Genomic DNA, 13,660 nt, shown 5'->3' with positions numbered 1-13,660 from the left:
GATGGGATCACAATATATGCCCAAAACGATAAATATATCAACAAAGGACTTCCTACTAGAACAATGAATGAGTCATTTTCTTGTGAAAAGACGCCATTTTCACGTGGAAAAATACACGTTCACAAAACGAAAGAAGACCATGCATGGGCTGTTATTTCAATAATAATTAACACAAACTATCATACAAAATAAATACAACATCTATTTACATTATTATTCACGTTCTGTCGCGTACGTTTGTTTCCTATTGGTACATAGGTCCTTGATAAGTGCAAAATCAGCGGAAATTAATCAATGCATTCACTACCGTGTATTTCGCTACTTCTACATTTTCAAGAAGTTGAATATCAGATGTTGGTTTGATGTCGACTTACAGACTCCAAAGAAATGCAAAAAATCTCAAAATTTATCCATAAAGATGAAAAATAACGCTATTTTCTTAAGACGATGTGAACACAGCCATGAAAAGATGGCGGTTTATGCGTCGTTTGTGATGTTGACTGACATTTTTTAAGTTTTTTGCACTTTTAAAATTGTTTTAAACAAAAAATTTAATAAAAGTACCCTGCACTGGTTACTGGGGTGTTCTGCTGAAACCTTTGTAGTGTCGGATGGCTCGTCATGTCCATTCAATCCACATGATTCAACAGGACCCACAGCGTATCAGTCATCAACATAAACGACCATCCCGGCTTAGAAAGGTATTTATACAGCCAGACAAAAAACAGAGGTTTTGATTGGATAAAAGCTGTCACCTGACATGAACAACTTTTTAAATAAGTGAAAATCCAGTTAAATTTGTTTTAAAATAATGTCCAGAATATCATAAACTTATTCTCCGGTATGTATTGATACAATATGTTTAAAAAGAAATTTCTGTACGGAGCAAGAATGCATCAAACTCGACTGATCTTTCGAACACAAATGATCACTACGTCTTCACGTATCGACCGAAGTAAAATGATTGGCCATACATGTCACGTGTCGAAGAAAAAAATGTTAACATTACAAAGCATGAAATGACAATTAATAAAACGAATCAAGATTTTTCACAAGGTATCAATGCTTTCCGAAAGCTTAAGATATATATATTTTCACATATAAATAAAAAGTTAAAGAAAATCGACTACGCAAACAAACGAGATTCTAGATTCTGCTACTGGGCATGCGTATTACGATACCCATGTGCCGATGGTCATAAACATTGTACAGCGGGAAGATGAAAGTGGCAGAATAGTAGAAGATTGAATAGAATATTTCCAATTAATCCAGAACAGTAAAAATAGAACAAATCAAAGAAGTAATAACTGCCATTCTGATTCCTACCAACTTCAAAAGTACCTGATTTTACAGATATATGCAATAGTATGATGCAAATTTGTAAACATAAGTTAATGTCATATTAAAGTCGTAAGCGTGATCAGCGAAACCAAAAGGCAACACATATGACAGTTATCACTGGTTGTGGTCCAAATAATGATAAGGGATTCTGAGGCGGCCAAATCAGGACATCGCTCCGGACACAGAATCCCAAAAGGGATTTGTATTATAGATCCATCCAAAATCCATACATTCTTATAAGTTATATTAAATCTAAATGGCAATTCTTTCACTCCACTTCCAGTATAGTTTACCCCAAGCAGTTAACAGGACAGCTTATTCAAGTTTACACTAAACATAAATATAATATGTGCAAGAAACTATCAATGCCAAAGAAGATGGCTGGCATAAAATCTGAAAAGTGTCCTTGTTTAAAAATGGTATCCACTATCGGGTCAGTTCCCACCCTACATGTTTCAGTCGTTTGCACCCCACACATTAGTCCACTGGGTCTGTTTCCTTATTTTTATTGAAATACTGGTAGAATTATTAGATGTTTTTAGGACGTATATATGTTAGCCTCAGATTGACGTCCAGTCTCTAATCGATGTCCGATCCTCAAAACGACGTCCAATGTATGTAGGATTTAATAATGTCCACCGGACATTATTTCATAGTAAATACTGTCCATGGACAATATTTACTTATTTAAATGTGTCCCGGACACAATTTCCTATGAAAATATGTCCTTGGGTACGAAAAAGTGTCCATGAACATGGACATTATTTAATACTATAATTCTGTCCAGGTGGGCATTTTTTGATATGATTAAAGTATTAAATGATATCCATTGCCTTGTTATTACTGGAAGTATTTTAACCTTAATTTACGTACTTTAATACATTGTTACTTTGACAGAGAGTTGTCTCATTGGCACTCATACCATCCTTATCTTCTTATATATATTTTTTAATATATATACATGTATAATGATTTAAATTCAAACAAGTAACAGATGTTGTTCAGTATTATTTTCCTTGGAGGACACAATTCAATAACAATTGCTACGAAAAATTGTCCTGTAGGTGGACCATATTTCATAACTGTTGCTGTAAAATGCTGTCCACTTAGGGGACAATATTTCATGGCAATGGACAAAATTTAATACCAAAATTCTTTTTTTCTTTTGCCTTCTTCTCATAATAAATATAGTAAAGACTTCACATTTGGTTTTATACTTTACACACTTCCTTCTTATTGTTCTTCTTTCATTGTCATTTATAGCATTAGCTGGGTATTTCTTAGAACTTAAATGTCTCTATATTCACTTCCATCTATTATTTGTTTGTTTACATTTGTATATTAATCAATTTCTAATCAATCGTTCAGATTTTATTAAAATTCAATTATGATAAAACTTTTTAATGACCTTTGTATTACTTCCCTTGGAGGACACAATTTAATAGCAACTACTATGAAAACTTGTCCTGTGGGTGGACACTATTTCATAACTTTTGCAGTAAAAATCTGTCCATTTGAGGGACAATATTTCATGGCAATGGACATTATTTGATACCAAAATTCTATGAAAAACTGTCCAGATGGACACTTTTTCACAGACACTATTATGTCTTACATGTACAGTCACATTTTAAAATCCGTGTCCCAATATTGGTACTCCCCAATCGATGTCCAACGTGACGCCATGTATTACCAAAACGACATCCTATCGATCGGAGTCTCCTCTCATTGATCAAAATGTAGACAACATCCCGTCCCACATAATCAACTAAATAAAAATAAAAGGACAAACATCAGTAAATGACAATAAGACAAACACCGACATCTTCATGCATATACAATATTTTAGTGAAAGAAGTAAATCCACTCGATCTACTTTGTCTTATTCCTTTCATATTCATATAGATAAATGACATGTAGATACATACGACAATGAGACAATAACCCAACGACAGAGATAATCGAAAGACCTCTAGGTAGCAATATACGGTCTCAAACATTAGACAGAATAAAGAAATACAGGCATTAGTTGAAAAGTATAATCAGTTGGACTCTGAAAAATGTAAAATCTTATATTTTTTTTACAGCTGTTTTAGTTTTTAGTTAAAAAAAAACATTTGTTTTCGGAAAATGACTGTTTCAAATCAGAAATATGACAGTTGTTTTCATCAAAATTATGACGTCATTGTGGCAAGTCCGTAAAAAGGATGTCGATTAGAGAAGTCAAATATTGGATGTCGATTTGGAATGATATTTCACTATGACATCAGATTTGGACGTCGATTAGAGACCAGACTTTGATCTGAGTCTTAACTTATATAAAAATATTTATTCAGGAGCAAAAATAAGGGAATTTTTTATGTGAAATATTTTTTTTTTGTGATTTTGATGATTAATTATTAAATATATATTCTTTGCACATGAAATAAATGTTATGTAGGTACTTATAGCTGACATGCAACACCATGAACATCTAAAAAAAACGAGGTTTGTTGTCGTGGCAATGTCATTGTGACGAATTTGATAGCCATTTGGTATATTCCGCCTTCTTTTAGAAGTCCTAGATGAATAAACATTGCCTTGATCATCATGACAATTTTGTATTAATTATTCATTTCGTCAAAATAATTAACAAAACACTACAGGAAACCTATTTACGTTTTTAGAATAGCACGCCATTTTGAAACAATAAAAAAAACTTATCTACTGCAATTAACTATAAAATTATTCAACACAAAACCAATAAAAAAGGGTGCGAACATACCCGGATTCAATCAAAATAAGCATCAATTCCACTGAAGAACATATGACTGAATTCTCAATTGACGAGAACATCAAAACATTTCCATGTATAAGAAATTTTACCTGTAACACTAGAATCATCTGGAGACCTGCAAGAGAGAAATTATTCTGAGATTTTTTATGCCCCTATCGTAGCGGAGGGGGCATTAAGTTTTACCCTTGTCTGTCTGCATCTGTTCGTAGTCCCAAAATTGGTTTCAGTTCTCTAACTTTAGTTTGCCTCAACCAAATTTTATGAAACTTATACACAGTGCTTATTACCACAAAACACAGATCAAGGTTTGAAATTTGGTGGCATCACTTTTACCCTTCTAGAGTTATGCCCCTTTATAAATGGAAAAATTGCTAAATTTTTAGTTTCCGTTCTCTAACTTTAGTTTGCCTCAACCTAATGTTATGAAACTTATGCACAATGCTAATTACCACAAAACACAGATCAAGTTTGAATTTTTGTGGCGTCACTTTTTTACCGTTCTAGAGTTATGCCCCTTTACAATTTGTTTCCGTTCTCTAACTTTAGTTTGCCTCAACCAAATATTATGAAACTTATACACAATGCTTATTATTACAAGACTCAGATCAAGTACAAATTTGGGTAGCGTAGCTTTTACCGTTCTTGAGTTATGTCCATTTATAATGTTTTGTGGAGTTATGTCCCTTTATAATGTTTTATGCTAGCAGGGGCATCATCTGTGTCCCATGGACACAATCCCCATTTATTTTACAATAAATGATAAAATATATATAAATCTGCAGTAAACTGGATATTGTAAAGTATTCTTAAAGTTTGCTGACTTTTCACAGATAACACCTGCCTCTCATTCACAAATAACTGATATTTCATATTTCATAGGAAAAAAAGATTGCAATGACCATCAGTGTTTTCTCTAGGCTATTCAAGCATTTTGGTACCGCTACGCATAAATTTCGCCCGCCATGCTTTCATCATTGCCGCAATGCATCCCGCTATGTGTGAAAATTATAACTGTAAATATTTATTATCGATATTTTGAAAATGAAGTGACAAGTGACAACACTCCACAGGTGTTTTAAACTCATCCGACTGATAATTGGATGCATCACATCCGTGATTTTACAACCTTCTTGATTAGTTGATTATACATCGAGACTTCGGTTACATAATAGAAGTGGCCAGTTAGCTGATAAATAAATAGTCAGATTAATCTCCATTGCACATCTTTTTGTGCTAAATAAAAGTTTAACCTTTTCCTGTATAAATTTCACCTTTAAAACGGGTGTTTGACATCGTTATTTTACTGTTTATCTTTAAAAAGTAGATATTTAAAATTTGGTATAGTCTATGGTATCATAAAATAAAACCAATGTAATTTCACCAAGAATGAACAAAACATTTTTTTTAATGAAGTTTCGTAGTTATTTCATCGGCTATATTTACATCGATGAATTATTTTTTGATTGGTCACAACAATCAGTTATTTTTAGCTCACCTGACCTGAAAGGTCAAGTGAGCTTTTCTCATCACTTTGCGTCCGTCGTCCTGCGTCCGTCGTCCGTCGTCCGTAAACTTTTACAAAAATCTTCTCCTCTGAAACTACTGGGCCAAATTTAACCAAACTTGGCCACAATCATCATTGGGGTATCTAGTTTTAAAAATGTGTGGCGTGACCCGGTCAACCAACCAAGATGGCCGCCACGGCTAAAAATAGAACATAGGGGTAAAATGCAGTTTTTAGCTTATAACTCAAAAACCAAAGCATTAAGAGCAAATCTGACATGGGGTAAAATTGTTCATCAGGTCAAGATCTATCTGCCCTGAAATTTTCAGATGAATCGGACAACCTGTTATTGGGTTGCTGCCCCTGAATTGGTAATTTTAAGGAAATTTTGCTGTTTTTGGTTATTATCTTGAATATTATTATAGATAGAGATAAACTGTAAACAGCAATAATGTTCAGCAAAGTAAGATTTACAAATAAGTCCATATAACCGAAATGGTCAGTTGACCCCTTTAGGAGTAATTGCCCTTTATAGTCAATTTTTAACCATTTTTCGTAAATCTTAGTCATCTTTTACAAAAATCTTCTCCTCTGAAACAACTGGGCCAAATTAAACCAAACTTGGCCACAATCATCATTGGGGTATCTAGTTTAAAAAATGTGTGGCGTGACCCGGCCAACCAACCAAGATGGCCGCCACAGCTAAAAATAAAACATAGGGGTAAAATGCAGTTTTTGGCTTGTAACTCAAAAACCAAAGCATTTAGAGCAAATCTGACATGAAGTAAAATTGTTTATCGGGTCAAGATCTATCTGCCCTGAAATTTTCAGATGAATCGAACAACCTGTTGTTGGGTTGCTGCCCCTGAATTGGTAATTTTAAGGAAATTTTGCTGTTTTTGGTTATTATCTTGAATATTATTATAGATAGAGATAAACTGTAAACAGCAATAATGTTCAGCAAAGTTAGATTAACAAATAAGTCAACATGACTGAAATGGTCAGTTGACCCCTTTAGGAGTAATTGCCCTTTATAGTCAATTTTTAACCATTTTTCGTAAATCTTAGTCATCTTTTACAAAAATCTTCTCCTCTGAAACAACTGGGCCAAATTAAACCAAACTTGGCCACAATCATCATTTGGTTATCTTGTTTTAAAAAATGTGTGGCGTGACCTGGTCAACCAACCAAGATGGCCGCCACGGCTAAAAATAGAACATAGGGGTAAAATTCAGTGTTTGGCTTTTAATTCAAAAACCAAAGCATTTAAAGCAAATTTGACATGAAGTAAAATTGTTTATCAGGTCAAGATCTATCTGCCCTGAAATTTTCAGATGAATCGAACAACCTGTTGTTGGGTTGCTGCCCCTGAATTGGTAATTTTAAGGAAATTTTGCTGTTTTTGGTTATTATCTTGAATATTATTATAGATAGAGATAAACTGTAAACAGCAAAAATGTTCAGCAAAGTAAGATTAACAAATAAGTCAACATGACTGAAATGGTCAGTTGACCCCTTTAGGAGTAATTGCCCTTTATAGTCAATTTTTAACCATTTTTCGTAAATTTTAGTCATCTTTTACAAAAATCTTCTCCTCTGAAACAACTGGGCCAAATTAAACCAAACTTGGCCACAATCATCATTTGGTTATCTAGTTTTAAAAATGTGTGGCGTGACCTGGTCAACCAACCAAGATGGCCGCCATGGCTAAAAATAGAACATAGGGGTAAAATTCAGTTTTTGGCTTTTAATTCAAAAACCAAAGCATTTAAAGCAAATCTGACATGAAGTAAAATTGTTTATCAGGTCAAGATCTATCTGCCCTGAAATTTTCAGATGAATCGGACAATCCGTTGTTGGGTTGCTGCCCCTGAATTGGTAATTTTAAGGTAATTTTGCTGTTTTTGGTTATTATCTTGAATATTATTATAGATAGAGATAAACTGTAAAAAACAATAAATGTCGGCAAAGTAAGATCTACAAATAAGTCAACATGACCGAAATTGTCAGTTGACCCCTTTAGGAGTTATTGCCCTTTATAGTCAATTTTTAACCATTTTTTCGTAAATCTTAGTAATCTTTTACAAAAATCTTCTCCTCTGAAACTACTGGGCCAAGTTAATTATAGATAGAGATAATTGTAAGCAGGAAAAATGTTCAGTAAATTAAGATGTACAAACACATCACCATCACCAAAACACAATTTTGTCATGAATCCATCTGCGTCCTTTGTTTAATATTCACATAGACCAAGGTGAGCGACACAGGCTCTTTAGAGCCTCTAGTTAGATTAGTCGCGGTTGATTGATTATATCAAAGAATACACATCACCGCCACTGGGCTGAGAAAAAGATTTCATAGAAAAACTTTCAAAAAAAACGTAGTTAGTTATGGAAATATTGTTTTTTAATAAACTTGTGTTGTTCTATTTGTATTTCAATGGGTCACAAGCTTAAGCATGTTAAGTGTAGTGGATTCATTTGCCGTTTTTTACACAAGTGGGGCTTAATTTCTTTCACTTCGGCAAGATTGGATTTTTACAATTATGAAGCGTTATAAATAAATCGGACAGGGATGTATGTAAAAAAAATAGTTAATTGTAATGAAATAAAATTTTAGCTTAGCTTCCAAACAGGTTATTGCCAAATATGTCATCTGTATGTCCATAGGTCAGATATTCTTCATTGACGACTTCTGTAATTAACGCAAATAATTTTTTTTTATAATATTGTTTCCTGTAAAATCTCTGTGAAGCAATGATGACATTCAAAGTTTTATTTAACAAGTTGCTGTTGATGCTGAAATCATTCTATCAGCAAAATTCGAAGAACAATCATCAATCATTTAAACAACCGTGTCCAAGCAACCACCAAAGAAAGGTCTCCTTACTGGCCCAACTTTTTTGACAAGTTGGTTAGAGAAGACTCAGAAAAGTCTACTCCTGCATCAAATTGTAGTCAGACAGATAAAAATCATCACCATGAGCAAAGCCCTGAAGTTGAGAAACAGACTATGTCAAAAGTGCTGAATTGCTTAATGCATATATCAATTGAAGGACCAAAGAACGAAGATTTTGATTTTGAAAAATGTGTGGTGACCTTTGGAAAGTTGAAACAGAGGAAGATATCAACAAAATAATGTGTACATGACATTAAATTGTAAATAACTATTGCAGACTGGATTTTTTTTATTATTGCTTATAAGGTCTTTACTTAATTACTCTCATCTGTGATAAATACTTTAAAGTTCCATGAATTGTATGAATTGGTGTACCTATAATAAAACAATTAGAATGGTATATGGCTTTAAACAGAAATATTATGTAGTGAAACTAATTCTGAAAAAGAAGCGTCACACGCCGCATTGCAAATTCACCATGGACCCACCATGCATGAAAAATTTTCTAGGGAAGACACTGGACCATGATATATTAAAAAACTTTTACAGTAGGGACATTGATCAGGGGTTAATATAAAGTTTCCCAAATGATGACAAAAAAAACACCTCAGCTATTTAATTTTCATTTGTGGGAGCACACTCAGCTTTTGATTTCAATGTTCAGTAGCCCAATTGATGACCACAACCCCTTCTTAATTATTAATTTTGGGATAACAAATTGGGCTTGTTGACCTAAGTTTTTCCATGCTTTGCTAAAAAAATAAGATGAAAGTACTGGACTTTGGTTTGGCCAGAAAAATTTAACCCTCAGGACCCAGTTGTTTATCTCTCGGTTAAATATAACACTTGGTTAAATTTTTATGCACTCGTCGTAGCTGAGGGGTCAGTAAGTTTTACCCTTGTCCGTCTGTATGTCCATCCCTACGTCCCAAAATTGGTTTCCTTTCTCTAATTTTAGCTGGGCTCAAACAAATACTATGAAACTTATACACAATGCTTATTACCACAAATCACAGATCAAGTTTGAATTTTGGTGGCGTCACTTTTACCGTTTAGAGTTATGCCCCTTAACAAATGGAAAAATTGCTGAACTTTTTGTTTCCTTTCTCTTACTTTAGTTTGCCTCAACCAAATATTATGAAACTTATACACAATGCTTATTAGGGCCCCGCCTAGTGGCGGGTTGCCCTATAGTGATCAGTTTGTCCATCCGTTACAAATTGTGTCCGCTCTATATCTTGAGAACCGTTATAATTTCATACTTTATACTTGACATGTATATTAACCTACACCAGAGGGTGTGTCATAATGTTAGTACACCTTCCTAGGTTAAAGCTCAAGGTCAAAAACTTTGGTTTCAGTTGAAAACCCCATGTCCTATGGTACAGATTACGTCCGCTCTGTATCTTGAGAACCGTTATGATTTTAAAGTTTATACTTGACATGTATATCTGTGTTCTCCCCAGGCCCTTAAAGGACCGCGAGCCCGTGATGTATAATTTTTTACTGTGTTGGTATAGTTCTTACCGCAATGTATAATTTTTCTCCGTGGTGCTAAAATTTTCAGTAAAAATATTGTAAATCTGTAAAGTTTTAAACGACTTGTTAAATCTTTTCCGTGCGGTATAAAATTCCAGGTGAAATTTGACCAGTTCAACACAGATTGTTTACACCACGTGATCGATTTACCTTATGAGGTTAACCTTGTTGATTGGGTTAAATCGATGTAATTAACACTTGTAACATGATTCTTCTGTGTTTTAATTAATTCATAACTTTATGATCACAGATAACTATTTTATGGCTTCACTCACCAACCAAGCACTGACCTGTGACAAGTCGGCAAATACTTTGTACACAAACAGTGTCTTGACCCTATAGGTAAATTTTTTGTACATCATAAAGGTGGCTCATTACGTATAATTGACAATTATACAATTCTCAATTCTTATATTATAGTATTATATGTCTCTGATTAAACAATGGCCAATATTATCTTTAATTATGACATAGTTATTGCATGATTGTCTGGTTTCAAACTGTAGTATCTGTCTGAACATATCACAGTTAGTTCACGTAGAATATTCAAGTTATATTAACCAACACAAGAGGGTGTGTCATAATGTATGTACAACTTCCTAGGCCAAATATAACACTTTAACTAAAAAACATAGAATAAGTCACTCTCAGCACATAACGAGACTATGTAATAACTTAAAAAAATGCTTCATATCAGCTTATCCATACAAATTTTTTACCACATGATAACTGACGCTGATCATTGTCATAGTAGTCCTTAACATTTGCTGCGGAATTCATCTTTATGTCTTTTTTCATCAATCCATACAACTGGCTTAGTTCTGTTCTCTTGTGAGTAATTATATGTGGAGATTTTACCGTAGAAACTCGCCTATTAGTCGGTTGCCCTTTTCAGCTCAAATTCTAAGGATTTAGTCTTGGCCCTCGTATAAGTCTGACAAATTTGGACATTTTTATACGACCACAAAAAAATTTTGAGGTCGTATATTGGTATGACGTTGTCGTCGTCGTCGTCGTCGTCGTCGTCGTCCGAATACACAATGGTTTTCGCACTCTAACTTTAGTTTAAGTGAATGGATCTCTATGAAATTTTACCATAAGGCTCAATACCACAATAGGAAGGTGGGGATTGATTTTGGGGGTTATGGTACCAACAGTTAAGGAATTAGGGGCCGAAAATAAGCATTTTTGTAACTTCAAGACATAACTTGTGTGTTAGCATATGGATCTCTTTGACATTGTACCACAAGATTCCATATCACAAAGGGTCAATGCTGGGATTGATTTTGGGATTAATTGCCTCAAAATTTTAGGAATAAGGGGCCAAAAGGGGGCAAAAAACCAGCATTTTTCTAGTTTCATGACAATAACTTGTGTGTAAGTGTATGGATCTTTCTGAAATTTTACTACAAGGTTCCATTTTACAAAGGGAAAGCTGGAATTGAGTGTTGTGGTAATTGCCCAAATCGTTTAGTAATAAGGGGCCTAAAAAGGGGTTTAAAATAAGCATTTTTTAGTTTCTAGACAATAACTTGTGTTCAAGTGTATGGATCTCTCTAAAATTGTATTACAAGGTACCATACCACAAAGGCAAGGCTGTTATTGAGCTTGGTTTGGGGGGAAAGGGGGGTGGGGGTGATGAATCATAAGGGGGGCGGGGTCAAAAAAGGGGTAATTTTTTTTTTCCTTTTTTTTTTTGTTTAAAATTTACATTTTAAGTTAGTTATTTTTTATCACGAAGAGAAAGTAGGAATTGAGTTTTGGGGTTAATTGCTCAAACATTTATGAATAAGGGGCCAAATATTGGTCGAAAATAAGGATTTTTTTAGTTTGCAACAAAAACTTGTGTTCAAGTGTATGGATCTCTGTGAAATTGAATTGCAATGTACCATACCACAAATTGAAGGTTGTGATTGAGGTGGGGGATGATGAATCAAAAGGGGGTTGAAAAAATGTGTGGGGGGTAGGATTTTTTTTTTTCCTTTTTTTTTCTTTAAAATTTTCCATTTAAAGATGGTTGTTTCAGATTTATATATGAAAGAAAATAATAATGATACGGTTATATATCATGAGGAATTGAAATTTAAAATTATGTATATTGGAAAGTAATAATTGGCTTTGGGGGGGGGGGGGGGGGGGGGGGGGTAAAGAACATTATTTAAAAGCAGTGTAAGGTTGGTAATTCAAACTCATTTAAATATCTCATCTACACTGCTTTCAAATTATGTAAATTGGAAATTTGCCAATAACTTTATTGTTAATAAATGCATTGGAAATTTGCCAACAATTTTAGTGTAATAAACTTATTGGAAATTTGCCAATATAAAATTTTGCTGATGAAGGTTTTTTGTTTACCTTTAGCCTTGTCTATGGAGTCATTTTCTATTTTTATAGCCTTATGATGTAGTTGAATTATTTAATACTTTTATGATGTGTTTAAATGGGGTTTTATCATGTTTATGGTTGCAAATTTATTGTTTTAGTATAATAAACTCCATTTAAAATTTGCCAATAAAAAAAAATTTTTGTTTATTTTTAGCTATGATTATGATGTCATTTTCTATTTTACTTTTATGGTTGCAAAGAAATTTTTTATTTTTAGATATTACTGTTAAATGATGCTGATTAAGGTTTTTGCTATGTTTAGCCATGACTATGATGTCATTTTCTATTTTAATATCTGTTATGATGTATTTAAATGGGCTTTTATGGTTACAAAGGAATTTTATTTTTATACGACCGCAAAAAAAATTTGTGGTCGTATATTGGTATGACGTTGGCGTCGTCGTCGTCCGAATACACACTGGTTTTCGCACTCTAACTTTAGTTTAAGTGAATGGATCTTTTTGAAATTTGACCATAAGGTTAAATACCACAAAAAGAAGGTTGGGATTGATTTTGGGGGTTATTGTACCAACAGTTAAGGAATTAGGGGCCAAAAAGGGGCCAAAAATAAGCATTTTCTAGTTTCCAGACAATAACTGTGGAACAGTGTATGGATCTCTCTGAAATTATACTACAAGTTTCCATACCACAAAGGGATTGTTAGGATTTGCTTTGGGGGGTTATGGCTCAAACCGTTTAGGAATTAGGGGCAAAAAAGGGGGAAAAACAAGATTGTCCTGGTTAATGGACAAATACTTTAGTACAAAACATAATTTAAAGCAGTGTAAGGGAGATAAATCAAATTCATCATTGAAATTATCTCCCTTACACTGCTTTAAAATTATGTATAAAGTAATGGTTAATGAACAATAAAGATAATTTAAAACAGTGTAAGGGAGGTAATCCAAATACAAGGTTTTGGTTACTTCCCTTACACTGCTTTTAAATTATGTTTAAAGAAATGCATATTTATAAAGGAAGACCAGTAAAAATATCTGCAAATGTTGCATCTTTTTTTTTTACAAAAAAATCCATATGAAAGATTTGACACTATATTTTTAATTCTATTATAAAATAGATTAAGTTAGCACTATGGTAAATTTAAATGGGTAATTATGGTTGCCAACTCCATTGGAAATTTGAATTGAGATTATGACCATATCTTGAGGGAAAGAATTTTTTTGGGGAAAAAAGGGGGGGGGGGGATAAAAAGAAAT

The 13,660-nt window shown here is 33.5% G+C and overlaps 2 protein-coding genes across 6 annotated transcripts in view; one reads left to right on the top strand and one right to left on the bottom strand.

Annotated features, from left to right (window-relative positions):
- LOC127728038 (bromodomain-containing protein 3-like) overlaps window positions 1-707 on the bottom strand; it is a 59,701-nt gene extending 58,994 nt beyond the window's left edge. Inside the window, exon 1 of one of the 2 annotated variants that reach the window (XM_052235205.1) lies at window positions 565-707. The gene's annotated coding sequence lies outside the window, so the exon portion shown is untranslated. Of the gene's footprint in view, window positions 1-209; window positions 445-564 lie in introns of those variants that run through there. The other variant, XM_052235206.1, reaches the window with a different exon arrangement.
- A 115-nt stretch (window positions 708-822) lies between these two features.
- Window positions 823-13,660, top strand: part of LOC127728113 (WD repeat-containing protein 5) — a 57,947-nt gene continuing 45,109 nt past the window's right edge. Inside the window, exon 1 of one of the 4 annotated variants that reach the window (XM_052235346.1) lies at window positions 823-841. The gene's annotated coding sequence lies outside the window, so the exon portion shown is untranslated. Of the gene's footprint in view, window positions 842-1,162; window positions 1,366-13,660 lie in introns of those variants that run through there. The other 3 variants (XM_052235344.1, XM_052235345.1, XM_052235343.1) reach the window with 3 other exon arrangements.

This window comes from Mytilus californianus, unplaced genomic scaffold (genome assembly GCF_021869535.1).
Source record: "Mytilus californianus isolate M0D057914Y unplaced genomic scaffold, xbMytCali1.0.p SCAF_2, whole genome shotgun sequence".
NCBI classification, from domain to species: domain Eukaryota; kingdom Metazoa; phylum Mollusca; class Bivalvia; order Mytilida; family Mytilidae; genus Mytilus; species Mytilus californianus.
Note: the sequence above shows the minus strand (reverse complement) of the source record. Positions and strands in the feature narration are given on the sequence as shown.